The 22414-nt window shown below is 41.1% G+C and overlaps 1 non-coding gene across 1 annotated transcript; it reads right to left on the reverse strand.

Annotated features, from left to right (window-relative positions):
* Nucleotides 1-20805: 20805 nt before the first annotated feature.
* On the reverse strand, nt 20806-20943 carry LOC114809951. Its single transcript, XR_003757722.1, has one exon. It is a non-coding gene; the product is annotated as a small nucleolar RNA SNORA7 (small nucleolar RNA).
* Between the last annotated feature and the right edge of the window lie 1471 nt (nt 20944-22414).

Consider the following 22414-nt stretch of genomic DNA (forward strand, 5'->3'; position numbering starts at 1 on the left):
TCTCATTCACCCCACACATCCAATCCGTCACCAATGCTGCCGGTCTCACCTTTACAATGTTGCCAAGATCTGCCCTTTCCTCTCCATTCAAATGGCTATCATACGGGTACAAGCTCTCATAATATCCCGGCTGGATTATTGTATCAGCCTTCTCTCTGACCTCCCTTCCTCCTGTCTCTCCCCAGTCCAGTCAATTCTTCATTCCGCTGCCTGGATCATCTTCCTGCAGAAACGCTCTGGGCATGTCACTCCCCTTCTTAAAAACCTCCAGTGGTTGCCTATCAACCTCCACACGAAACAAAAACTTCTCACTCTGGGCTTCAAGGCTCTCCATCACCTTGCCCCCTCCTACCTCACCTCCCTTCTCTCTTTCTACTGCCCTCCTCGCACATTCCGCTCTTCTGCCACTCACCTCCTCACCATTCCCCGTTCTCGCCTATCCTGCCGGCGACTTCTGGCCCACGTCCTCCCACTGTCCTGGAATTCCCCTCCCTCTTCACCTCCGCCAAACTAACTCTCTTCCCCTCTTCAAAGCCCTACTGAGAGCTCACCTCCTCCAAGAGGCCTTCCCAGACTGAGCTTCCCCTTTTCCCTCTGCTCCCTCTCTGCTCCCCCTCCACCCTCTGCTCCCTTCCCCTTTGCCCCCTTCACCTCCCCTCAGCTAAGCCCCCTTTCCCTCACCTCCTCCTCCTCTCCCTTCCACTCCTTTCAGCACTGTGCTCATTTGTATATATTTTTATTACCCTATTTATTTTGTTAATGAGGTGTACATCCCCTTGATCCTATTTATAGTGATTATGTTGTCTTGTTTTTGTCCGTCTCCCCTGATTATACTGTAAGCCCATCATTGGACAGGAATTGTCTCTATGTGTTACCAAATTGTATATTCCAAGCACTTAGTACAGTGCTCTGCACATAGTAAGCGCTCAATAAATACTATTGAATGAATGAATGTGCTCTGAATACCACGTTCCAAGCAATAGGACATTATGGAACGTTTGAGAGCCACTCCATTGCCCCCTACTACAGGCCACCATGAGGTAATGTGTTATTACAATTATCTTCTGAATCCAGGCCTGCTGGTGGCAGTGGGTCATTGGTTGCTTCCTCACTGAGCTTGTCTGTCTCCTGGACTAGGGGTGTGATGCTCTGTTTCCTCCTGTTCCAGCAGTACACTGGTGAAATTCTGGCTAGCTATGGGCATTTTCCTGCCAGCCTCCCAGATGGTGGAGCCTCTCTGTATAGGTGATGGTGAAATGAAGATATGATTGTTACCCCAGCAACAGGTCGTTGCTTGACAAGGCCCAAATTCTTGCTCAATCCATCCAGATTGATGTGACCCACTCCACAATAATGCTTCAGTGGGAATTCCAATTGTTTTGGCCATCAGTTCAAGACAGCAAAACGGTCTCCACAGTGGTGGAGTATCTTGGAACGAATGTCAATCAGGCCAGTCAAGGATTCAATCATTGCCCCAGCCTTCATGTGATAATAAAATTATTATTGTTATTAATAGTATTTATTAAGGACTTACTATGTGTCAAGAACTCTTCTAAGTGCTTACAGCCTAAACAGGATGGAATAGGATTTTGTCCCCATTTTACACTTGAGTAAACTGAGGCATAGAGAAGTTAAGTGACTTGTCCAAGGTCACACAGCGAGTCACAAATTCAGGATTAGAACCCAGGGGCTCTGACTCCCAGGCCCACACTCTTTTCAATAATCCATGCTGTTCCATATAAAAATGGGGCCTCAGTGCTGGTCAAGTATACCAAAGATACATGGACATAGATTCTGTTAGTTAGTTAGTTGACAGGGTTGTTTTCAGAAGGAAAAAGACAAGGTCATGATTTTTCTGTTTGCCTTCCATTAGCTTTTTATATCACATCAGACTGATCAAGAAATTCCCAGGCCCAAGCTAAACCAAAGTTTCTCTGCTGAATGCGCATGCAGCCATCTAGGCAAATTATCTTCAGAACAGGTCTAGATTATACAAATACCTTGGACTAAGCCAGATCTTTGAGACTAATGTAGCAACTGAATTTGCTTCTACCAAAATCTTTTCTGGCATAGACCTTTGGTGTCTCTGGCCAGGGAAGAGAAGGCTTTACATTTCCTAAGGAAGCCCATTGCCAGAGGAATTTAAACCGGGAACCATGAAGTCCATGGCAGCTGAGTAGAAAATTTTTAAGACAGAGTGATGAAAGGCAGAAAAACAAATGTATCAGATAAAGACCTGGCAAATAAATGATTAGGTTAATAATAATAATAATAATTATGGTATTTGTTAAGTGCTTACTATGTGCCAGGCACTGTACTAAGCGCTGGGGTGAATATAGGCTAATCAGGTTGGACATAATCCCTGACCCATGTGGGCTCACAGTCTCAATCCCCATTTTACAGATGAGGGAACTGGGGCCCAGAGAAGTGAAGTGACTAGCGCCCAAGATCGCACAGCAGACAAGTAGTGGAAGCCGAGATTAGAACCCATGACTTTCTGACTCCCAGGCCTGTGCTCTTCTCAGGCCCATGTTGCTAAAGCACTTCTAGATGACTATCTATTCAGGATATCCACACTGCTGAGTTCAAGTGATTTGAAACATACAAAATATATGTGCTTGTAGCCAGAAGAGCAACTTTGTAAAGCCTCCTGTGAGTGCTCTCCATGCCTCTGCTCACACAGGAATCTGCTGACATGGACCTGTGACATGATCAGAACCTCTCAGCCCTAAGCACCAACCAAGAAGCTCTCAGAGAAAGTGTCCCCTTCCAGTCTCTTGGCTCCCTAGTGTTTCCCTGGCTCCCAGGACTTCCCTTTCAGCCACTCCCACAGGCACACAACAAGATCTCAACAATCTTTCCTATTTTCTTAACAAGATAATAGTGAAAACAAATCCAATTCAAGCTGCCTTTCCCTGAATCTAATACTTCTCCCTCAGGACCCTCTGTACTTCTCTGGAAGCAACCTTGTCTTGTCTTATGCTGTCAATCATTTCTGAACTATAGGAACACCATGGACACATCTCTCCCATAATGTCCCGCTCTCCATCTGCAATCATTCTGATAGTGTATCCATAGAGTGTTCTTGGTAAAAATACTAAAGTGGTTTACCATTGCCGCCTTCCGTGCAGTAAACTCGAGTCTCCACCCTCAACTTTCTCCCATGCCACTGCTGCCCAGCACGGGTGAGTTTTGACTTGTAGTTGATTGCTTTCCACTTGCTAGCCTGCCCAAGCTAGGAATGGAATGGGTATGCCTTTGCTTGACTCTCCCTCCTGTAGCCGAGATTGGAAGAGTACTGGAAACTCTCCAGGTGTGACCCTAAGAGGGGTGGAAGCAACCTAGCATACCCTTTTCCCCAGTTCTTTTCCCTCTTCTCTTGGGGTATCCCAGGTTCCAGTCTCAACCTCTCCAAGTGGTTCAGTTGCAAGGTGTTCTTACTCCTTCTCAGGGGCAGGACCCCCACTGCTCCAGAGTTCTAGTTGATGTACTCTTAATCCAGTATGTCTTAGTGGAATGATCCCTGGCTTGGGTGTCAGAGGTTGTGGGTTCTAATTCCGGCTCCACCACTTCTCAGCTGTGTGACTTTGGACAAGTCATTTAACTTCCCTGTGCCTTAGTTACCTCATCTGTAAAATGGGCATTAAGACTGTGAGCCCCATGTGGGACAACCTGATTACCTTGTATCTACCCCAGCACTTAGAAAGAGTGCTTGGCACATAGTGTTTAACAAATACCATTATTATTATTATTATCCTCTTGATCCCTGCCTCTGAGCTGTGTCCATCCAGTTCCACAGCATGAGTTTTCCTCTTTCCGATACACAACTCACTTCCCCTCACCTTCAAGACGAACAAAGGTCTTCTTCAAAACTGGCTCCTCTGCTTCCTCCCTAATTCTCTCTCTGATTGGTTCATCTAAATCTTTTCACTTCCCTCAGGGAAGGGCACAATAAACAGAACTTCCTGAATTCCTCTTCCGTCTCCTAAATGTGGGGGGCAGTGGAATTGGTTCCCTGGTGATCTAGTGGTTAGGATTCCATACTTTCATTCCTGCAGTCTGTGTTCAATTCCTAGTCAGGGAATGCTACCTGTCAGATGTACCCTTTGTTTTCCTCTAGACTGCAAGCTTATTGTGGGCAAGTTTTGTTTTTGATGTATTTTTATTGTTTGTTTTTATTGTACTCTCTCAAGTGCTTATTACACTGCCTTCCACAAAGTGCTCAGTTAATATGATTGGCTGACTGACTTGGTCATCGTGGAGTTCTCTTCAATTTTTTTCAATATTTATTAACCCTCTATTCCTATATTTTAGGATGCCGTACTAGAGAAATGCTGTGCATTTTGAACTGAAGAATAAGAGGAATTGGCTACCCGCCCATATGGTCCTTTTAGGTACTAAACATTCATGAAAATGTTCAACAGTGTGCAGAGTTACAGAGAGGATAATACTGAGATCCATACACTTATGTTGGTATTTGTTAAGCGCTTACTATGTGCCGAGCACTGTTCTAAGCGCTGGGGTAGACATAGGGGAATCAGGTTGTCCCACGTGGGGCTCACAGTCTTAATCCCCATTTTACAGATGAGGGAACTGAGGCCCAGAGAAGTTAAGTGACTTGCCCACAGTCACACAGCCGACAAGTGGCAGAGCTGGGATTCGAACTCATGAGCCCTGACTCCAAAGCCCGTGCTCTTTCCACTGAGCCACGCTGCTTCCCAATGTACTTGTAACAGTATAAAGCTGTATGAACATGTAGTGCCCCTACCCAATTTTACACAACCAAGATAATTGGAGAAATTCATACTAAATAAAGTGAGAGGGTGGATAGAAGGTTGGGTTTATTGATTTCAAGAAAATTATATTTGGAGATTAGTGAATATGTTTGATAAGATGAATAATGTCAAGTTTTCTCTTCTGTTCCTTACATACAGACCATCAACAACACCAAAACAGTTATTGCCACATATACTTACTATCATTCCTCTCCAATTCCTTGATTGTCTTTACCCACTGTCCCCACTTCTTCTCCAACAGTTCTCTCCTTGACCCCTATCAATCTTGTTTGTGCACTTTTCATTCCATGCTCTCATATCACCAATGACCTTCATGCCAAATCCAACAGCTTCTACTCCATTCTAACCCTCCTTTCCCTCTTAGCTACCTTCAACATTGTGGGTGACTCCCTTCTTCTAGAAACACTGGTTTAACTGACATTGTCCACTCTGGTTTTCCTCCTATCTCTCTGGCCTCTCCTATCTTTTTCAGGCTCCTCTCCCTCTCCCCCCCCTAACTGTGGAAATGCTTCAAGGCTCAATTCTGGGTCTTCCTCTGTTTTTCATCTATACACACTCCCTTAGAGTTCTCTAATTCTTGCTGATTCTCAAATCTACCTCTGCAGCCCTGACTTCTCTCCTCTATAATCTCACATTTCAACCTCCCGTCAGGGCATCTCTACTTGGATGTTCTACTGACACCTCAAACTTAACATGTCCCAAATGGAACTCCTCATCTTCCAACTCACGCCCAGCCTTTCCCCTGAGTTTCTCACCACTTTAGACACCACTATCCTTTCTGTCTCACAAGCTCATAATCTCTATTTATCAATTTCATTCAACCCACATATTCAATCTTTCAGCAAATCCTGAGTTCTACCTCCAGAATCTACCTTTTCCTCTCTTTCCAAATTACAACAGTGTTGATCCAAGCATTTATCCTATCCAACCTTGATTACTGCATTCTACCTCCAGAATCTACCTTTTCCTCTCTTTCCAAATTACAACAGTGTTGATCCAAGCATTTATCCTATCCAACCTTGATGACTGCATCATCCTTCTCACTGATCTCCCTGTCTCCTGTCTCTCCCCATTCCAGTTCTTATTTCACTCTATTGCTCCTATAAATTTTCGGTCCATGTCAAGAACTTCCAGTGGTTGTCCATCCACCTCTGCGTCAAACAGTAACTCTTCACCATTGGCTTTAAAGCACTCAATCAGTTTGCCCCTTCCCAACTTACCTCATTGATTTCCTCCTACATCCAGCCTGCACACTCAGCTCCTTTAATGCCAATTTACTCATTGTACCTCAATCTCATCTGTCTTCCCACCGACACCGTGTCCATATCCTCCCTCTGCCCTGGAACTCCCTTTTCTTTCATGGACAATTCACCATCACTTGCCTCACTTGCCAAATCTTACTAAAATCACATCTCCAAATGGCCTTTCCTGATTAAGACCTCATTTCGCATTAAGACCTCATTTACCCTTATTCTCTCTCCCTTCTGCATCACTTTATGTAGTTGGATCTGTATCCTTTAACAAACTGATATTCTATCATTCATTCAATTTTAATTATTGAGCACTTACTGTGTGCAGAGCACTGTATTAAACACTATTCACCCTACCTTCAGCCCCACAGCTGCAATTTATATATGTATTTATGTAAACATCTGCAATCTATTTTTATGTCTGTTTTTGTCTCTTAGACTGTTACTCCTTCTGGGCACGGAACATGTCTATCAACTCTGTTGCATTGTACTCTCCCAAGAACTTAGTAGAGTGCTCTCCCCAGAATAATCCCTCATTAAATACTCACCTTCGCCCTCATCCTGCCTCTGACCTGGAATGCCCTCCCTCCTCAAATCTAACATAAAATTACTCTCCCATCCTTCAAAGCCTTATTGAAGACACATTGCCTCCAAGAGGCCTTCCATAACTAAGCCTCACCTTCTTCTTCTCCCCATCCCTTCTTTGTCATCCTGACTTGCTCCCTTTGTTCATCCTTCCCCAGCCCACAGCACATTTGTACATATCTGTAATTTATTTATTTATATTATTGTCTGTCTCCCTCAAGACTGTAAGCTTGTTGTGGGCAGGGACTGTGTCTGTTTGCTGTTGTAATGTACTCTGCCAAATGCTTAGTACAGTGCTCTGCATACAGTAAGCACTCAATAAATATGATTGAATGAATGAAATACTGTTGATTGACTGACTGAGTGAACACTACTGAAAAAATAGAAATGACTTGTAGATATGGTAGCCTAGTGAGGAGCAGTGTGGCCTAAAGAAAAGACCAGGGGCCTGGGAGTCAAAGGATTTGAGTTCTAATCCCAACTCTGTCACTTACCTGCTGTTGAGCCTGGGCAAATAATTTAACTTCTCTGTTCTTTGTTCTCCTCATCAGTAAAATTGATTCTATTCATTGCTATTGTTCTTGTCTGTCCATCTCCCTCGATTAGACTGTAAGCCCATCAAAGGGCAGGAACTGTCTCTATCTGTTACTGATTTGTACATTCCAAGTGCTTAGTACAGTGCTCTGCACATAGTAAGCGCTCAATAAATACTATTGAATGAATGAATGAACTAAGGATTAAAAAATTGTTCTCCATCCCCTTTAGACTGGAAGTTTAATTTGAGACAGGGAACGTGACCAACCTGACTATCTTGTCCTGCCCCAGAGTTTAGTATAGAGCTTGGCTAATAATAAGTGCTTAACAAATACCAAATAATATTATGGCAAACCAGAATAAAGCTACAAAGATAAAGGTGGTTGCATTTCATTCATTCATTCAATAGTATTTACTGAGCACTTACTGTGTGCAGAGCACTGTATAAAGCACTTAGAAAGTACAGTTCAGCAACTGACAGAAACAATCTCTACCCAACAACGGGCTCACAGTCTAGAAGGGAGACAAACAAAAAAACAAGTAGACAGGAATCAGTACCATCAAAATAGATAAATAGAATCATAGATATATACACATCATTAATAAAATAGAGTAATAAATATGCACAAATATACACAAGTGCTGCGGAGCAGGGAAGGGGGGGGCAGAGAAGAGGGTAGAGCAGAGGGAAGGGAGTAGGGGCGATGGGGAGGGGAGGAGCAGAGAAAAAGGGGGCTCAGTCTGGGAAGGCCTTATGGAGGAGGTAAGCTCTCGGTAGGGTTTTGAAGAGGGGAAGAGAGCGAGTTTGGCAGATGTGAGGAGGGAGGGCGTTCCAGGCCAGAAGTAGGACTGGGACAGGGGTTGATGGTGGGACAGGTGAGAATGAAGCATAGTGAGGAGGTTAGCGGCAGAGGAGTGGAGTGTGCGGGCTAGGCTGTAGAATGAGAGAAGGGAGGTGAGGTAAGAGGGGGCAAGGTGATGGTTAAGATCTTCCTCAACATAGGGAATAAAGAAGCCATTATTACTCTTTAGCTAAAGTGTACACAAATTGCTTTGCGCCTCAGTCATCTTTCTAGTCTTCAGACATATCTGGAAATGGCATCCATTGTGATTCACATTTTATATAAACTAAAATACATGGAGAGATCAACAGAAGATTTGGTCAGAAAATTTGTAGCAGGATCCAGTACAGATACTAAGACCACTCCAGTGTAATAATGACCAACTAAAATATTCTGTAGCTAAAAAAACATAGTTGAATAATTCTGGACCTCCCTAAAAAAGATGTTGAATGGAATAACTCTAATTAAAAGAGCACAGGCTTTGGAGTCAGAGGTCATGGGTTCGAACCCCAGCTCTACCACTTGTCAGCTGTGTGACTTTGGGCAAGTCACTTAACTTCTTGGTGCCTCAGTTACCTCATCTGTAAAATGGGGATTAAGACTGTGAACCCCACGTGGGACAACCTGATTCCCCTGTGTCTACCCCAGCGCTTAGAACAGTGCTCGGCACATAGTAAGCGCTAAACAAATACCAACATTATTATTATTATTAATTATTCCATTTCAAAATTGCGAAATCCACTTTTGATTATTAAAGCACTGTATACCCCACAGGCAGCATTAGTATTAACCTAGGTAACATGTAGAATCACTCAATATTGCCAAAACATTTACACATCAAAGTAAGTGTGTTGTAATGGCAAGTTACTAAAGTGATTTTTCGTCTTTATTTGTGGCATATCCACATCAAGAAAAGATTTCAGGCTTCTGTGAATTTTGCAAGAGAATCTGATTCAAAGATTTGTAATACCCATGAAATCAAAGGGTAGTAGGCAATTAGGACTTTCATGTTTTCCACTATGAAAAGATCTAGCTTTACGCAACCCTATTATATAATCTTGTTATCTTTGAAGAAGATAAGTTGTTTTTATGGGGATTGTGGTCTTTCCAAATTGTTACTGGCACTGATTCAAGAGCTCCCTGTTATGAAATCTTAGTGGTTCAGTAAAAGACAGACTCCAGATTGCATTGATTTTCCATCAATATGCATATTTCAAATGAAAAAACATGTGCACATTAACAGGTTAAGATAGATTTTTCCAATTTGTTTTCTAGTTACGCACACTTTCTCTTGACTGTTTGGTTAAAGCAGAGGAGCTTGAGATGCATTAAAGTAGTACTAGTAAATACTGTGTCCGGTTTATAAAGGACACAGTTAACTTTTGTCAAATGAACAATTGGCTTTCACTCTCATTCATTAGAATCATTGGTTACAGTGGCTGAATTGGGCAACACTGACCATTTCTAATTTTCAAAAACTCTCAGTTCTTTTGAAACATTTTTTTCACTACATATTTTGGCTAGAGCTCAGTTAGAGATTGAGGGATCATTCTCACAACATGATGCTCCTTAGTTATCGCATGATGTGATTTCTAAAGAAACCACACTTAACAGAGGGAAGATGAAATTGGAGAGTCACTCTATGGTGCCCTTCCCTGAGGGAAATGTAAATACTTAGCTGAGCCATATTTAGCTTGGAGCAAAGGAGTGGGGAAGAAGGAGTCAGGATGTGGGAAAAGAAGACTCTCAGCTATCTTTAAATGACAAGTTGCAAACTTCATGCTTTGTACCTTGGATGGACACAGGATTTTGGAGGGATTAGGGAGGATCCTGGATTAGGGTGGATATTGTAGACTTGGGGTCCAGAGTTAGGATTTTGGAGGAGCAAAAAGACTCCAGGCCCTGAAGGGAAGAAGGATTGCTAAGAGACTATGCTTCAGAATGACTCAGAATGGGTGGAATTGGACCTTACAATGTTCAGAGAGAATAGAGGGCAGAACCAAAGGAATGTAAACCATCATGGTGTAGTGGATAGGACCCAGGCCTGGGAGTCATGGGTTCTAATCCCAACGCCACCACTTGTCTGCTGTGTGACCTGAGAGAAGTCACTTCACTTCTCTGCACCTCAGTTCCCTCATCTGGAAAATGGGGATTGAGACTGTGAGCCCCATATGGGATAGGGACTGTGACCAACTCGATCTGCTTGTATCCACCCCAGATCTTAGTACAGTGCCTGGCACATAGTTAAGTGCTTAACAAATACCATTATTATTATTATTATTAATAATAAGCCCTGGCATGCATACAGGAAAGTATAATGAGTTCCGTGATTTAAAAGTATTATATCCAGGGAGCTGGAAATGTTTTCACTGCTATCAAGTTAAATATTAGATATTATTGAGTCTCAGATCTTGGAGATTGGAGCTGGACGAGAAGCTTCAGGGACTGGGAGACAAATGAACCTGAATAAATGCGAGGAAAGGGAGGGAGCACATTGCCTGCTAGTTTCCTGTAGCCAGCCCTCAGAAGTGAATTGTAGCTTAGTCCCTCATGACCCTTACATCTTCAGGAAGAATCCAGGACTTAAGCAATAGGGATGCAGGGACTTGGGGCGCACTAAGCAGAAAATATCCGAAACCTGCATTTCAGGGATGGAAGAGCTAGAGGGCTTTAGGAATTAGTAGAGGCTCACTGGATTCTGGGGATGTACTGAAGTGACTTTAGGGATTCTTTAAGATGGGATTTAGAGCTGAAACCCCTGGCAATGTCAATTAATAGATCAATTGTATTTATTGAGTGCTTACTGCATGCAGAGCACTGTACTTAGTACTTGGGAGAATAAAAGGGGAGAAAGATATTAATATAAATAAATTATGGATATGAGCATAAGTGTTGTGAGGCTGAGGGAGAGGTGGATAAAGGAAGTAAACCCAAGTGCATGGGTGACACAAAAGGAAGTGGGAGAAGAGAAAATGAGGACTTAGCCCGGGTAGGCCTCTTGGAGGCAATTTGACTTCAATAAGGCTTCAAAGGTGGGGAAAGTAATTATCTGTCAGTTATGAAGAGGGAAGACCTGAGGCAGGATGTGGGAGAGGGAGGTAGGTAGTAAGATAGACTAGATCTAGGTACAGTAAACTGGTTGACATTAGAGGAGCAAATTGTATGGGCTGGGTTGTAGTAGTAGAACAGAGAGATACAGTAGGAGGGGACAAGGTGATTGAGTGCTTTAAAGCCAATGGTGAAGAGTTTCTCTTTGATGGGGAAGTGGATTGGCAACTACAGGAGGTTCTTGGAGGAATGGGGAACATGGGACAACCTGATTACATTTTATTTACCCCAGCGTTAGAAGAGTGCTTGCCACATAGTAAGCACTTAACAAATACCATAACTAATTAATATTACTTTTGGATTTATTATACAGTTAGGTAGCCATCTTCTCTCTGGCTGCACTCCGTACCCCAGTGAAAGGCAGGGAAGGAAGAGTGACAGTGTCACTGCACAAACCAGGAGTACTGTAATCAATTCCTTCATTCAGGATAAATGCTCTCTGTCATTCTTACAGACAGACACCATCATATGTAGGGTTCAGGGGCTAGGTGGATCAATCCTTCATATTGAGGATTAGAGTTAGATGTTTCCCATTAGGATGGTATGAGAATACTGATGATTATAATAAGAATTACTTATAATTATAATAATTCTGGTATTTGTTAAGTGTTTACTATATGCTAACATTAAATGCTGGGGTAGGTACAAGATAATCAGGTGTCACATAGGGCTCATAGTATAAGTAAGAAGGAGAACTGGAATTGAATCCCCATTTGGCAGATGAGGTAACTAAGGCACAGAGAAGTTAAGTGACTTGCTCAAGGTGACGAAGTTGGAAAGTGATGGTGGAGCCGAGATTAGATCCCAGGTCCATGCTCTGTCTACTAAGCCACACTGCTTTCTCATGCAAGCAGTAAACACAGTCTACAGCATGTTGCAGAATTCCTTCTTCTGCCATTAACCATAGAATTATAAATTGGCACAGTTCCCAAATTCAGTTGAATTTGGAGTAGGACTCCAAGGCCATGCCTGTAGCAAGCATCTCTGGCAATCCCACATCTACCCCACCCTCCATTTCCAATCTAAGAGGATTTCTCTTTTAAAGACATGCACTCTTCCACCCACTGGTCATGTAAGTGGGGGAGGTGTATAATGGCTCTAGGCAGAGAAGTCTCAAATAATCTTTTAAAAATAGAAATGTAAACACATTTCTAACTCTCCAGCATCACTGTCAACCTTAGGATCATCGTGGTATGTTTGCCCCAGATAATTTTCTATATCAGGGGTCCACTTAAGGACAACCACAGCTGACAGACATGCTTATCATATGACAAATGGAAAACCAAAGAGTTTGCACTCCTAGAGCAGATTCTTCTTGAAAACAGGGGGACCTAGAGATAGAAGTAAAAATGGTGATGGATGGTACAAATTAAAAAATGTGTCAGCAGACCACAGACCTCTCTTATTGTTCACATATTACTGAATGGACTGTGTGAGTGGATGTCTTGTCAGTAATACCTGCACAGAAGAGAAGTTTACTCATCTCAAATTAAAAGGCCAGCCACATTCATTTTAAAGGGAGAATGGCCTTGGCCTTATAGATCAGAGCTGATAAGAATTCCATTGAGTGCTGTCACGTGACAAACGGAAAACCAGAGAGTTTGCACTCCTAGAGCAGTTTCTTCTTGAAGACAGGGAGACCTAGAGATAGAAGTAAAAATGGTGATGGATGGTACAAATTAAAGAATGTGTCAGCCGACCACAGACCTCTCTTATTGTTCATACATTACTGAATGCACTGTGTGAGTGGATGTCTTGTCAGTAATATGTGCACAGAAGAGAAGTTTGCTCATCTCAAATTAAAAGGCCACCCATGTTCATTTTAAAGGGAGTATGGCCTTGGACTTATAGATCAGAGCTGATAAGAATTCCATTGAGTGCTGCAGTGATGATTCTTTTATCCTGCTGCTGTTCTCAATTAATCAATCAATGGTATTTTTTGAGTGCTTACAGTATGCAGAGCATGTATTAAGCACTTGAGAAAGTATAATAGAGTTAATGGCACATTCCCTAACCACAAATGTTCCTGTCCTCTCTGGAAAAAGAAAAAGATGCATCCTTTTTACAGGTGCTCTCTCCTTAAACTCTGCTGGAGAACTCCTTTCTTGAGGTGAATATCACTAGGGTCACAGGAAGACCTGACAGTGCCTGGATAGCATATAGTTGCTGGACCATTATATTAAGGTCAGAAAAAGAATCAGTGCCTCTGGAAAATTCATGTAGGATGAAGGAATATTGACAGGTATGTGAGTGTACCTTTGTCTCTTTTTACATCTCCCAACTCCTCCATAAAATTACTTTGCACTACTCAAGAATAAATCCTCCATAGGTGGAACAATGATGAACTCATGACTATCTGTTAGTGGTGCAGAAGAAAATGAAGAAAAAATAACTCTATTCTTCCTTATCTTATTATGAAGTTAATTGGATGATGCAACTGCTTCATTATCCTAGGACACAGATTGCACAGAAATTTCAAGCTGGCAGGCTCCATTCTAGCCTGACAACTTTAGACATATGAAAATCTGACATGATGGGGTTATTAATATTCTGGTTAACAAGTTAGGGCAGCAAAGAAACAGCTTGAGGATGCTGTAAAAAGTCCTACCTAGTAGTTTTTATTGGAGCTGTGAAAATGCATGGCTGAGTCCTGCTCAGATACTATAGAAGAGACTGTGGAATAGCTTAAAGAAGGGAGAATAGGAAAATGGAAACCTGGCAGCTAGCTCAACTTGTTGGAGAGGTAGTGTCATTGAATAGGAAAAACACGGGGCTGAGAGTTTGGAAGGTCTGGGTTCTAATTCCAGCTCTATCACTGCCCTGTGATAGACTTAATCTCTCTGTGCCTCAATTTTCTCACTTGTAAAATGGGGATAAGACACTTGGCAGCATTTTGTCAAAGAAAGATTTTTGGTTGTGTGTAGGTTTTTCTGGGTCCAGGCTGGCACATGGTCTTGATTTTCTTCAGGCTGTCAACGCATAGTGCTCAGTTGATTCTGAGAAGCAATCAATAAATCAATCCATTTTATTTATGGTAAATAAATATTTATGGTAAATCCATGGTATTTACTGAGCACTTACTGTGTACAGAGACTATACTAAGTGCTTGGGAGAGTGTTGGTACACATGTTCCCTGTCCACAAGGAGAGACAAATTCATTATTATCAGCATATAAACATCTGGGACACATGCATTAGCATTTAGAAGCTTGTATTTGAATTACGCAAGGACTCTGGATAAAGTGTGCTCTCACCTTGTTTTGCTGAAAAATTTTCCTAGTAGGGCAGGATCATGGTCCAACACCAGCTTTCAGATACTTTGCTGTCTTAAGCAACATTCTTCAAATAGACTTAGGAGACTGAACTTAAGTCTCAGATTTGCTATGATCACTTGGTGAGGGGGAAGCAATCACATAAAGCCACTCCAGTGCCTTAGAAGTTGGGGGCTGCGGAGAAGGGCATCATTGGGAGCCTTGGCTGCAAGGCAGCAACGGCACTTTCTGTACATGCAATAAGCCATCCATAACTCCAGGGAGGTGTGTATTCAGTCCTACTGGTGCAACAATGAAGGGAAAGCCATTTAGCAGTGGGCAGACAGTATTGCAGGAAAAGCACGAGACACTAGTATCTCTGAGCCAGGGACCACCTGCCTTGATAGCAATGGACCCAATGCCGGCTTCCCAGCGCTGCTGTCTTCAGTTATGTGACAGGGATAAGAGTGTAGTACAGACAGTGACAATATAGTGAGCAGGCTAAGTTTTAATTTGGACCTATGCCTATTATGAACAAGGACTTAGTTACCTGGGAGAGTAATAATGAACTCTCCTTTGGATCTTAGACACAGCATTCCCTACCTCCAGTGTTTTAACAGTCTGCACATTAGGGAATCAAACAGCTATTATCCTTAAATGGACTCTAATGATATCCTGGCACCCTGAGAAAGAATACCTGCATTACCACGTGGGAGTTAAGTATGTGCTGGATGCCACAGCTTGAGAATATTGTAGCCAGTTGTTGATAAGTATAGAGCTAAAGAGTCATTTGGTAGACCTTTAAAAGGGAAACACATGTGAGCCATGGTTCTCTACAGGTATGAATCACACTTTCTACAGTTCTTTAAAGAAAGATGAAAAATTATACATACCAATTGCCCTTTTACCATCAGGATTACTGCTTTCAATTAGCTGAGCCCTATGAGAACTCTACTTCAACACAATAAATCATAATAGGGTACACAGATCATTTCAATCCTTTATAAATGGAAAGAGGATTTGATCTGGTTTAAAATATCACAGTAGAGATGTGTAAGCAGGATTTTTATGATTAATTATCCAAAGTAACCTTTATCATTTAAGAGCTATTGGACAGTTGAAAAGCAAATTTTTTTGAATGTGATAAAGATTTACATGTTATCACTAATATTGACATTGTTATGTTATTCATTCACACTGATCTGTGGAATATACTAAGACCCCTTCTGAAATAAGTATTTAAATAAGTATCTTTAGGAGTAATGAACCTAGGTATTAAAATAGACATTCTTCACTCAATCAGTGGCATTGAGTGCTTACTTTGTTCAGGGCACTATGCTAAGCATTTGGGATATTGTATATATTACATATAATCTAATAGAGTTGGTAGACACATTCCCTTTTCACAACAGGCTTACAGGCTAGAAACAGAGACAGACATTTATATTAATATAAATAAATACTCCATAGAGAATAAGTTTTGTTCATGCTGATAAGGGATTTTCTAAGCTCCTTGTGGGCAGGGAACAAGTCTACTAACCCTGTTGCACTGCACTCTCCCAAGTGCTTAGTTCAGTGTTCTTCACACAGTAAGCATTTAATTAATACTACTGACTGATTCTTTGATTGATGAGGACAAGTAGTACTCTCCTCTGGATTCCCCAACACAATGGCATGTCCAAGCAGGATAGCTTGAAGCTAAAAGTTAATTTATCACGAGAAGGGAAAGTTGTAGTTCTTTTCTTCCAGTGAAAGACTAGAAGATAAAGAGTGTGGCACAAAATTACCTCATTTTGGCCCAGACTAAAGTTCTCTAGAATAATTATGTCAGGTTTTTTTTACCAACAATCTCAGGATTGGCAGTATTTATAGAAGCGATCCCAATTCTTGTATACTTTACAATCTATTGGGGAATAAAGGATGCATATTGAAAAATATTCCACAGTAAAGAGTGAGAAAATAGGTGTAATAGATGCATATATTCATTAATAACTGAATAACTGATGACTATATGAAATTGGAGTTGGTGATACAAAAAGTGGAGATATTCATCAGGATATGCTTCTTGGATTAGTTACCTTTTTTTAGCAGGGTTTTGAAGGAAAAGTGTGGATTTGGTAAAGTTGAGGTAGAAAGATGTTCCAAGGAGAATACCATGGTAACTTGAACCTTCCAGTTTCCTTATCTGTATAACGGAAACAAGATACTTTGTGAACTCCATATGTTGCAGACATCTTGCCTGATCTAATAACCTTATATGTACTCTAACACTTAGCACGTATAAGTATGTAGTGAATACCATCATTAGCATTACTATAGTTAACATATCCCTCTTCTGGAGTAGTTCCCCTGAGAAACAGCATGACCTAATGGGAAAACTAAAGGCCTGGGAATCAAAGGACTAGGTTCAATCCCGGTTCTGTTATTTGTCTGCTGCATGACTTTGTATAAGTTACTTAACTTTCTGTGACTCAGTTCTCTTACCTATAAAATGGGGATTAAGACTGTGAGCCCTATGAAGGTCAGATACTGTGTCCAACCCAATTACATCGTATCAACTCCAGGGCTTAGTATTCATTCATTCATTCAATAGTATTTATTGAGCGCTTACTATGTGCAGAGCACTGTACTAAGCGCTTGGAATGTACAAGTCGGCAACAGATAGACAGTCCCTGCCCTTTGACAGGCTTACAGTCTAATCGGGGGAGACAGGCAGACAGAACAATGGCAATAAATAGGGGAAGAACATAGTACATATGCCTGGCAGACTTAGTACTTAGCAACTACCATTAAAAAAAAAAATCACCAATGGGTCCTACTTAACATCAAATAGAAAGACAGGATCTCTTGGTATCCTGCCAGTCCTGTGGATTGGTACTGGTTTTGGCTGATCCTGAGCATCCCTAATACTAGGAGAAATCCTTCTCTTTATATGTAGTCTTCTTTATTCTTGGTCAAAAATACCTTACCAACATATTCAGCAATAATTTGAAGAGCTTAACAACAGGTACCTTAACTTGGATATCCTAAAGTTTCTTAGGTAATCAGTTGAATTATAATTACAGTCACCTGAGGCCCAGATTTACTTTACCCTCTGTCAGAGTGATAGCTTTTGGAAAACCCTAGGGAAGAAATTTCATATGCTTAAATCCAGAATAGAGTTGCAGAGTAGTAATGTGGGACTCTGGCAAATTCCTGATTTGTTATGTCCTTGAGTAGGTGGCAAACATTCAGATTCATATTTAACCCAAGATGGATTGGGTTCATATTGAATGCTGACTCTAATAAATTAAAAATAATAAAAAGAAATTCTGCTTTATGCCCCATAAAGTCAATCTGTTGAATTCCCTACCTTAGGAGGTCACTGATTTCAATACCATGGCTGTATAATTTTATGACCCTTAATAACATTTGTAGTATGCAAGCATATATAATGATAGGGGAAATCACATCTTCTGCTTCAGGATATCTGTGGATTTTCTATTGTGGTCAGGAAATATTTTTTAAAGAATTACAAACAGAAAAAGTATGACCTAATGGCTAGGAAAGGAGTGTTAGAGTTATGACCCTAAATTATTTTAGCTTTCACCTCTGACTTGGCATGTCATGTTCCTGTTTTGGGTACGAATCTTTGCTTCTCTGTTTCTCTTTGTCATATTTCTATAGTGTAGAAATATATTATATATATATACATATATATGTATGTATAATATATAGAGGAAATATACATAATGTATTTTTCCTGTCATGTATAATTGTACTATTTGTTTGGAGTATACTATACAGGACATTATTAGAATATTTTCAGGGTTTAAAGTCAAAAATTCTGTATCAGTGCAAAGCTTTTCCCATGTGCAAAAATGCTCAAATGGTGAGATGAGAGTGGGTAAGGAGAAGAAAACATTTTCCTGGGAAGTTCTAACTAATCATGTTAGAAAAAGAATATAGTCCAGACTGCTGAGCCTATGGATGGGTCTTGGAGCAAAATATCTACCCCTGACCTTTGGAAGGAAAAGAAATCATAAAACATTCCATGGGAAAACTATCTCCTGCTAAAGAAAATTACAGACATTTGAATGCTGAGCAATTTAATGGTGATTTCTGACTTTTTCTGAATTGAATTTATTAATCGCCTACTTAAGATAATTAAAGCAGTTGGTCCTCAAAATAATTGGAGTCATTGACTATAAAGAGTTTAACCTTGACAGTAGATTCACTCTCACTGCTGAAATTCATTCTATTCAAGTTGAGATAAAAAATATTTATTCTTTCAAGTGCATAATATATTTTCTACATGTCACATGTTTCTTATAGCCACCAGCTATGTAATTAAAGATGCATAATTGTACTACAGTGCACTGACAGCAACACAATGGGGCAAAGTGATGTTGGTTGTGTAGAACTGGTTTTAGAACTTATTCATTCAATGATATTTCTTGAGCGCTTACTAGAGCACTGTACTAAATGCTTGGAATGTACAATTCAGCAATAGATAGAGACCATCCCTGCTCAACAACGGGCTCACAGTCTAAACGATAATAGCAGTAGCCAGTGAAACCAGTGTAACTACAGAAGAGCTTAGCTGCATTTGTATTATAGAGAACAAGAGATAAGTTAATGTCTTGAAAAAATATTAAAATATAACTCAATCATTCATATGTATTGAACACTTATTATATGCAGAGCACTGTATTAAGCATTTGGGAGAGAACAGTATACCAGTGTTGGTAGACATAGTCCCCGTCCACAACAAGCTTACTCTAGAAGGGGGATACTGACATTAATACAAATACATAAATAAATAAATTACAGAACTCCATATCTTCTCCCCAAACTCTGTTCTCCCCATGGATTTCTCATCACTTTTGACAGCACACAATCCTCACTGTCTCTCAAGTCCACAACCTTGACATTATCTTTGACTCCTCTCTCTCATTCAACCCACATATCACTGAGATCATGTTGCCTCTGGAAACATTTTCAATAGGTTTCCCTGCTTTTTTTTAAATTTAGTATTTGTATTGAGAAATTGCTGTAAATCATTCACATTGGGGCATAAAGATGTATTGATCCTCTTCTCCCACATTTCTTCTCTCTTCTAGCTCTCCCTCTTTCTCACTCTCTCGATCTCTGTGCTTTGTCTTTATTTCCTTCCCTGATATTCTCATCCTATTATCCTCTTGTATCCTTTCCTTAAAAACTACATATGTAAATTGTATTTAGATTCCCAAAGATAGCTGTTCTCAGCACTTCTATCCTACTCAGAACTTGGCATGAATAACAATTCTACCACTGACAAGTTTGAGAGTTTGATTCATTATTCACAATCACCTAATGCCTGACTCATGGAGCGTTACCTTCTAAAAAAACCACAATTGACTTGACCCCTATTTTATGCAAAATTCAAGAGAAGAAGTTATGTACAATATCTATTCGCCAGTGGTTGCCTATCAACCTTTGTATGAAGCAACAATTCCTCACTATTGGCTTCAAGGCTCTTTATCACCTTGTCCCCTCCTACCTTACCTCCCTTCTCTCCTTCTACAGACCAGCCTGCACACTCTGCTCCTCTGCCGCTAACCTCTTCACTGTGCCTCGTTCTCGCCTGTCCCTCAGTCGACCCATGGCCCACATCCTATCTCTGAACTGGAATGCCCTCCCTCCTCACGTCCACCAAGCTAGCACACTTCCCCCTTTCAAAGCCCTACTGAAAGCTCACTTCCTCCAGGAGGCCTTCCCAGACACTGAACCCCCACCCTTTTTCTCTCCTCCTCCTCCCCTCCCCATTGCCCTCCCTCCCTCCCTCTGTTCTACTCCCCTCCCCACCCCACAGCACTTGTGTATATATGTACATATTATATTTATTTTATTAATGATATGCATAAATAATTCTATTTATATTGATGCTATGTCCGCCTACTTGTTTTGTTGTCTGTGTTCTCCGCTTCTAGACTGTGAGCCCCTTGTTGGCTAGGAATTGTCTCTATTTGTTGCCAAATTGTACTCTCCGTGCTCAGTAAATACAACTGAATAAATGAATTAATCCTTTAAAACATTTTAATAAAAATACAAAAATACGGCTTTAAGACTAGATTTCTTTTCTCTTGATTGTAGTTAATCTTTCCAATGCTCTTTTTTCTAGTAAAGGCTTTAATGTTAATGTCTATTTGCCTTTAGTCTATGAGACACCTGGCTGACTTCATCCATTTTAACTCCATCCTCTTGTCTTGTCTTATGCTGTCAAGTCATCTCCAACCCATAGTGATGCTGTGGATACATCTCTCTCAGAATACCCTACCTCCACCTGCAATCATTTTGGTAGTGTATCCATAGAATTTTCTTGTTAAAAATACAGAAGTGATTTACTGTTGCCTCCTTCAGCGCAGTAAACTTGAGTCTCTGCCTTCAACTCTCTCCCACACCGCTGCTGCCTACTAAATTATTGTAGCAGATTGCCTTCCACTTAGTAGCCACTGCCCAAGCAATGAATGGAATGGGTAGGCCTCTGCTTTACTCCCCCTCCCGTAGTCAAGACTGGTAGAGTACTGGAAATTCTCCAGGCGTGACCCTGAGAGGGGAATTCCATCCTCAGCAACATGGGCCTGGGAGTAAGAACGTTATGGGTTCTAATCCCAGCTCTGCCACTTGTCTGTTGTGAGACCTTGGGCATGTCACTTTAGTTCTCTGGGCCTCAGTTCCCTCATCTGTAAAATGAGGATTGAGACCATGAGCCCCACGTGTGACAGGGACTGTATTCAGCCTGATTTGCTTGTATCTACCCCAGCGCTTATTACAGTGCCTGTCACATAGTAAGCACTTAAATGCCATAATTAATTATTATGATTTAATTCTGCCGTCTCCTCTTCCCGACAGTAATATCTTTTCATCCTACATGTCTCCCATAACCATTGGCCCTATCAGCTGTTTTGGACATTTAATTCCTTTCTCAATCCTCCTGTCCGGCCACCCCTTTCATTCCTTTCCTTTTATAACCTAGCCACATATTTTATTGACATTATTGAAAACATCAAGCATCATCTCCCTAAAATCTCCCCTGGTGCTCTCCAGTCCCTCCCTCCTCTGGAACCCTCCAGGTATCGCTTCATCTGTCTCTTACCATTCCTCTCTAAACTCCTTGAGTGAATTATATTTACCTGCTTCTTCTAATTCCTCCCCACCAATTCTCTCCTTGACCCCCTTCAATTTGGTTTTCACTCCACTCCATAGATACTGCCCTCTTTGAGGTCACCAATGACCATCTTCTTAAAAAAAAACAACTAATGGCCTCTACTCCATCACAATCCTCTTGGACCTCTCCTGTTGAACACCATCTTCTCCTTGAAATATTATTCAACCTAGGCTTCACTGACACTTTTCTCCTGGTTCTCCTACCTTTCTGACCACTCCTCATTTTCTTTTACAGACTCTCCTTTGCCTCTGACCATCTGACAGTGGGGTTCCCTCAAGGCTCAATTCCTGGGTTCCCTTCTTTTTTTCCATCTACACCCTGTCCCTTGTAGAACTCACTTATTAACAAAGCTTTAACTATCATCTTTCTGTAGGTGATTTCCAAATTTACCTCTCCAGTTCTGTCATCTCTCCTTATCAAGTCTCTCCTTTCCTCCTGCCATCAGGACATCTCTAACAGGAAGTCCTGCTGACATCTCAAACTAAATATGTCCAAAACAGAACTCTTTATCTTCCTACACAAATGCTGTCCTCCCTCTGTCTTCCCATCCCTATAGTCAACAGCATTATCCTCCCATGATCTTGGCATTCTCAACTCATCTCTTTCATACAACCCATATATTCAATCTGTCATCAAATCCTGTATGTTCAACCTTCACAACACTGCTAAAATCCCGCATCCAAACTGCTATTATGTTGATATGAGCATAATAATAATGGTATTTGTTAAGCACTTACTATGTGCTGAGCACTGTTCTAAGCACTGGGGTAGATACAGGGTAATCAGATTGTTCCACATGGGGTTCACATTTTTTAATCCCCATTTTTAGTTAGAGATGAGGTAACTGAAGCACCAAGAAG

The sequence above is a fragment of the Ornithorhynchus anatinus genome, chromosome 2 (genome assembly GCF_004115215.2).
Source record: "Ornithorhynchus anatinus isolate Pmale09 chromosome 2, mOrnAna1.pri.v4, whole genome shotgun sequence".
Classification (NCBI taxonomy): domain Eukaryota; kingdom Metazoa; phylum Chordata; class Mammalia; order Monotremata; family Ornithorhynchidae; genus Ornithorhynchus; species Ornithorhynchus anatinus.